General features: G+C 46.3%; 1 pseudogene across 1 annotated transcript in view; it reads left to right on the plus strand.

Moving 5' to 3' along the window:
* LOC308467693 (inositol polyphosphate 5-phosphatase OCRL-like) overlaps positions 1–6009 on the plus strand; it is a 40257-nt pseudogene extending 34248 nt beyond the window's left edge. Inside the window, exons 14-16 of the transcript in view lie at positions 795–901; positions 1691–1817; positions 5903–6009. The product of the transcript in view is annotated as an inositol polyphosphate 5-phosphatase OCRL-like (transcript). The remainder of the gene's footprint in view (positions 1–794; positions 902–1690; positions 1818–5902) is intronic.
* Positions 6010–6626: the final 617 nt, after the last annotated feature.

Genomic DNA, 6626 nt, shown 5'->3' on the forward strand with positions numbered 1-6626 from the left:
TGGCTGGGGCTGCAGCCCATCAACCTATGAAGGCCCATCCATGTTCTGTTGCTGTTTTTGTTCCTTATTTCCTGCCCTTCACCCTAAGGTCCCAGGGCAGGTTCCAGCAATTTAAATAAAATGTTAGCCAAACCTCATGTCCACAGCTGCATATTCAGTAAGCTTTTGGGTGAGCTGCACATCCGGAGTGGGAGGATTACGAGCTGCATATTAATAGGGGGAGGGGGAGCTTGGATTTGGGGTGCGAGCAATTTGTTTTTTGTTTTCCCCCTTGAGATGCTTGCTGTGGCTAGGGCCGGGCGATATGTCAATATAGCTATATTTTCAAATCAGCTTGAAGTCTAGATAGTGAGACTGGTTTCATAATTTCTGACCTGGCAATATATTGCGAAACATGATGTGTGTGTGTACTATGCAAAAAAACACCATGTGGGGGGAACCGTGAAGCCAGACAATGCTTCTCGAGATTCCTGCAGCCCCTGTGGACTCTGCCGGTTCAGCTTTCCCCTGCCCTCCTGCAGGGGGCAGCAAAAATCACAATGCGGGGGGAACCGTGAAGCCAGCCAATGCCTCTACATAGCTCCATCTTATTTCAGACATCGTGATATATTGGTGTATTGCAATGTTTAGCTAGTGATATATCACCGTGTTGAAAGCCAGCTATCGCCCAGCCCTACCTAGTTGTGGCCTCAGAGGGCAAGACTTGTCCACCCAGCTGGAGCAAGGAAAGAATGCATACAGGCACACACTCTGTCAGGCTCTCATGCCAGTCCCGCTTGTCATTGGACCTCCAGGAGAAGCAGTTTCTGGATATCGTTCCCCAGGATGGTGATGACTCCACTGAGCGGCCAAGGAGATCTGGCTTTTGGTGGACCACCTCTTCAAGAATGCCTGCCACCAGGTGAGCTGAGGGGGACGGTACCATTGAAAGGATGGGTGTTGGCTGGAATCCAGTACCAGTTTTGGGGTGTGCAGGTTCCAAACATCCCAATTGATTTATATCTTAGCTACCGACTCGCTCTTACAAGAAGAAGAAGAAGAAGAAGAAGAAGAGTTTGGATTTGATATCCCGCCTTTCACTCCCCTTCAGGAGTCTCAAAGCGGCTAACATTCTCCTTTCCCTTCCTTCCCCACAACAAACACTCTGTGAGGTGAGTGGGGCTGAGAGACTTCAAGGAAGTGTGACTGGCCCAAGGTCACCCAGCAGCTGCATATGGAGGAGCGGAGACGCGAACCCGGTTCCCCAGATTACGTGACTACCGCTCTTAACCACTGCACCACACTAGCTCTCAAACTCCTGCTGTGAGTATAGTGGCACCTTGGTGGAGCGGCAGCGGGTGGGGCATCCAGCATACGGTCTTCCTTAGAGCGGCTCAGAAGAACCCAAGTGTTCCCAACCATTGTCTGTCTCTCCCTAGCAAAGCGGCTCTCTGAGACTCGCCACTAGAAGAAGCGGGGAATGATTTCACTCTCCCATTGCCCCAAATCAGGAGAAGGGTAGTAGGAATGCTACTGTGGAAAGCAGGCGGGATACAATTCTCAGCCCTTGTGCCAGCTCTCTTGGTGATGGGCTTCTCTCCATTGTGGCATTCCTCGACCTCACATTATGCACCCCAGGGCTGGATTGTTCTGTATGCTATCCAGGATGTACCTCATCCCTTCCGAACGCATGGGTGATACTCTGCTTCAGGAGGACCTCTTCCAGACCCCGGGCACGCAGGACGAGCTGCAGGAGAGAATTGAGTGCCTGGACACCAGCATTCCCGAGACGATCCGTATCCTCTTTGGGGGGCATTGTTGGGGAGCAGGGCTGCTTGGTGGTTTTCTTTCGCTCTTGGCTGGAGTGGACCTCACTTTTATATACCTGGTGGCTTAGGTTCCTAGGCCACCCCATCCTTAAGGCTCTGGGACACAGCACAATGAAATGCCCACAGTCAAGTCCAGTCATGCATCCAAACAGCTTCACAGCTTTAACCCCCATTTGAAAACATCAGCCTGGCTAGATAGAGCAGAGGTGGGGAATCCTGACAGGCCCGCAGGCCCCACATCTAGCATCATACGTGGTGTCAAGGTAAAGACATGGCTGCAAAGGAGCTTCAAGGGTGCGTTCAATTGTTCTTTGGCAAGCAGGGTTTGTTGACCGCACTTTTGGAGTTGACCACTAGTATTTGCTGTTTGGATTGAAACCATGCCTGCAGAAGGACATTTCCTCGGCAGATCAGCTTTGCAGGCAGCTTCGTCAAGAGGGGAGGTGTGGGATAATTACAGTGGGGTGGCTCAGTTGGTAGAGCGTGACACCCTTAATCTCAGGGCTGCGGGTTCAAAATGTGGGGTAATAAGCAAAGGATTTTAGGTATACTAAAAACAACAAGACCGCCCATAAAATGTATGCTATTGCCATGCCAATATGAGAGAAAATTAGTTGGAGGGTGGCAAGGGATGGGGCCACGGACCCCTGATTGGGAATAACGGAACTAGATGGTCCTCGGTGTCCCTTCCAACTCCACAATTCTAGGATCCTGTGTCTTAAACACAAATCTTGAGGAATAGTGTGTGTGTGTGTGTGTGTGTGTGTGTGTGTGTGTGTGTGTGTGTTTCTGTTTGAACTTTCCCAGCCTTTGCTTTATTCTGATTTGCGCTTGCGTCCCTACTCCCCACGTGTAGAATTGCTATACCTTTGGATTTGGACATTCAAGCGTTTCCCGCATGGACACTTGTTTCCAACGGCCAAATCCCGGCGGCGGATGGCAACCCTACCCACTTGTGCCAGATTGCCTGGCATACATTACAAGCATCTAGTCACATAGATTCTCCAGAATCCCGGGGCTAGCCCACCTGACGGGAAGAGTCCGCGACCAGAAGGAGGAGGAGTACCAGGAAGAATGGACAAAATTCAAAGATTATTTAGCTAAATATTTCAAGATAACCTAATTGGAAAAGCTTGCAAATATGAGAGAGGCTTAGGATTTAAATATGTAAGGATAGGAATTAAGATGTTTCAAGCTAGATTAGAAAGAATGAAAGATGTGAAGTGATCAAGGTTTTTTTTGTGTGTTTTTTTGAGAAGATTGATTTTGGAAAACTGTTAAAATGAAATACAATGAAATTCAACCAGGGGGATTTGAGGAAGTCACTTAACAATGTTATCAAGATTGGTTTAATTACAATTAGGATGTATGTTTGTTTGTTTGTTTGTTTGTTTGTTTGTTTGTCTTAAATATTTTTTGGAAAATTAATTAAAAAAACTGAAAAGAAAAACACCATAGATTATCCAGAATCCCAAGCACCGACACTGTGAAACTTTCATAGGAATAAAAGGTAGGGGGAAAGGAGGCACAATGTCAAGCAGGCAACAGAATAAACCCGAGCACTGTGGGTCTAAAACCGGCCTCTGAATCTCTTGCTCCCCACTCTGCCCTTCTAACAATACCATTTTTTTGCTTGCTGGATGGCTGTGTGCAATGAGACCTCAGCCACTGAGGAAGGGTGCTGGCCCAGTGGGAGAAGTATGTGCTTGGCATGCAGGCGATCCAAAAATCAATTCAAGAGCAAAATTCCAGTTCTCATGTTTTCTGTCGAAATGGCTAATTTAAAGGGGAATAGCATGGTGCCTTCCACAGAGTCAGACCACTGAGCCGCCAAACTCCTTAAGGGAGGACCAGAGCTCGCTGGTGATGCAGGTCCCAGAACAGTCTCCAGCATCTCCAGGTGAAACTGAAAACATCACCTGCCTGGAACCTTGTAGAGCCACTGCCAGTCAGTACAGACAGTGCTGAGTTAGGTAGCTATGATCCATCCACCATCACCCTTTGCCCGAAGCAAAGGCACATCGCTGGTCCAAATCTTTGAAAGACTTTCCCTGCTCACCAAGCCACCTGCCCTCCTTTATGCATTGCCGATGGCTTATCAAAGGGATCCTCACTGCAAGTCTCATCAAGGCAGACAGCTTGATGAAATCTTGGTGCCCTTTCTTACAAAATGCTAACAGGGACAATGGCCCCAGTTGCCCTCTGGACTCACAGGGTGCAGCTTACTTTGGAGCCATCAATTGTACACATTTGGAATGGCCCTTGAGAAAGGATAGTCTGCCTATATTCAGCAGCTTACCACCTTGTTGTTTGTTAAAAACTTGAATAAAAAGCATGCTTAAAATAAAACAGGAAAGATGAAATTTTGCTGGCTTCTTGAGAAAAGAATAATGCCTCATTATTTGTATCTGCTTTTAAATGTTGCTTCTCTTCTCTTTGTAATGAGTTTTACTGGGTCCGTGGTCATTTTAAGTTGCTTACCTTCCCTAAAATATATAAATCTACTCGACTGGAAACTTTTATTATCCAAATTCAAACCCACTTTGGATAGCAAAATTCCTGGAGTGGGGAGGAGGGTTCAGTGTTCTAATAGATTAGATATGGACAGTCCTTCAGTACAGCAAAACTTGACACTTTGAAACCTTTGAGTCCTTTCCAAAAGGACTTCACCCACTATTTAGGGGGGAAGTACGTCAGAACTGACCTTCTGCAGTACTGATTCCACATTCTTGGACTCCTAATCTTACACGTAAGTTAGAGCTGGAACCATCTCAGGCCCTATGGCTCTTGAAATGACCATGACCTATTGAGCAAAACCACAGAATCCACCTCTCTGGTGACTAAACCCCACTTGCGTTTACAAAATAAATTAACAACAGAGGAAAATCATGGAAGAAATAAAATGGCTTTTGAAATTAACAAAGGCGATTCCTTTTATCCACATGTATTACGGGACATGTTCAAAGCGCCCCTCAGGAGAAATTCTGTAAGCAAAGGTAGCAGGCACACAAGGACACATTGCTAAAAGAAACAAAGGGATTTGGAGGGACCATGCGTGAACAGGTAGTACCAGAATGTACAGAATTGTACCTAGAAAAAGGTTACAACTGGATTACCTTTTTGTAAACAAAAACAACAACAACCCCCAAAATAAAACTCGGAAGCAGCAGGACGCCTTAGGAACTCTTCAAAAAACAAAACACAAAACTGCATATCCCTACCTAGTCACCAAATGTGAGGGGAAACGTAAACCAGCATCTTACACTGCTTTAAATGATAGCCAGATTCTGCAATTTTTTACCACACCAGAAGTAAAAGCACGGGGCATTCATAAGTTTTTGAAAAATCATGCACTTCATTTGTAGGCAAGGGAAAGCTTTCTGCAATGTACAGAATCTTACTAAGACACACAATCTGTTGAAATGACCAAGCAGCGGACGAGATTCGGGGACAGTGGTGTGCCGCCTGGGGAAATGTTCCTTTCCATTCACCTTAAGCAAAGATGTGGTGACCTTGTGCATCCATAAATAACTTTCAGAAATGTATTCCATTACTTCCCAAAGCTTCTCAATGGGCTACCAAATGGCATTTCTTTCTATTTTGGATGAAACTGGGGAAGCAGCTTTAGACGAAGGGGTTGCTGACATTCGCTGGCCTGGAAAACACCTGATGCCAATATGATGGCAAATTGTGGGTGGTGCATTGATGGAGAAACTAAGGCAACAAATGGGGACATGACGCCACCGGTGTTCTAAAGATACATTTCATGTAAAGATTATGATGGGCTTCTTCAAATGCCCATAGCCTCTTACAAGCAGAGGTTTTAGATCAATTTTCTGTAAACCTCTGTCATAAATAGTTGTCACTGGAAATACGACCAAAACAATGCAATGCCGGACTCATCCCTCCCGTTAGCGTGCCTGGAAAGCACGGGTCCCAGTAGTTTCCGCCTTACTCTGCTCCTTTCTCTGTGAAAGCCTGCTCTTTAGCTTTCACATCGGAGCAAACCTCAACCCACCCCCTCCCAAAGAAACCTTTTTTATGAGCCCCCCTACTCTGCGTGTGCTTTCTTTGGCTCCTGTCTCAATGTGCAGAAATTGAGCACGTGAATTTTCCAGCATCGGGAGTTTCCCCCAAGACAGTGTCGAGATCAGGCGTGTTTGTGTGGCTCCACGCTTGCAGTTATTGGGGCTTTGGCTAAGAGGAGTGCATGCACTTCCAGCAAGACATAGCTAGCTAGCTAGCTAGACAGTTTACCTCCCTTTGCTACAGTTTAAATTTCTGCATGCCATCTGCTGTTGTGGAACAAGTCATCCCCATGATCCCTCTAGCCCAGTGTTCTCTAGGGCGGCCCACAGAAACTCTCAAGGGTTTCAGACAAAACATTTGTTCACTTCAGCATATAGCAGTCCAAAGAAATGTATGCTCTAGAAGGTCACAGGCTCCCCCGTCTTTGGGGTAGAGGTTTGACGTCTGAGACTAGATCTGCAGGACTCATAAACATTTCACTCCGTAGAGATGAGTAGTCGGCACCGTCCGAGTATAGGAGGAGGGGGGTGGGGGTGGAATACAGGGCTGAGAAATAGAAGAATGCGTTCAATCTCCTACACGAAGCCAGAGCCAATTATGAAGATTGAGCAGTTGCTTATAGATCAAATGCATGGATCATGCAGCTGCAAAGAGGTCTACCCAGCCGCTCCCACAGGCAACATGGAATTCTTCTGTGCAATTTACTGTGGTGGTGTTGTTGTTGTTGTTAAAGATGTAAGACAAGCCTATATTGCACTTCATTAAAAATGCCAGGTCACTTCACAACAA

The sequence above is a fragment of the Podarcis pityusensis genome (genome assembly GCF_964106645.2).
Source record: "Podarcis pityusensis genome assembly, chromosome: W".
NCBI classification, from domain to species: Eukaryota; Metazoa; Chordata; class Lepidosauria; order Squamata; family Lacertidae; genus Podarcis; species Podarcis pityusensis.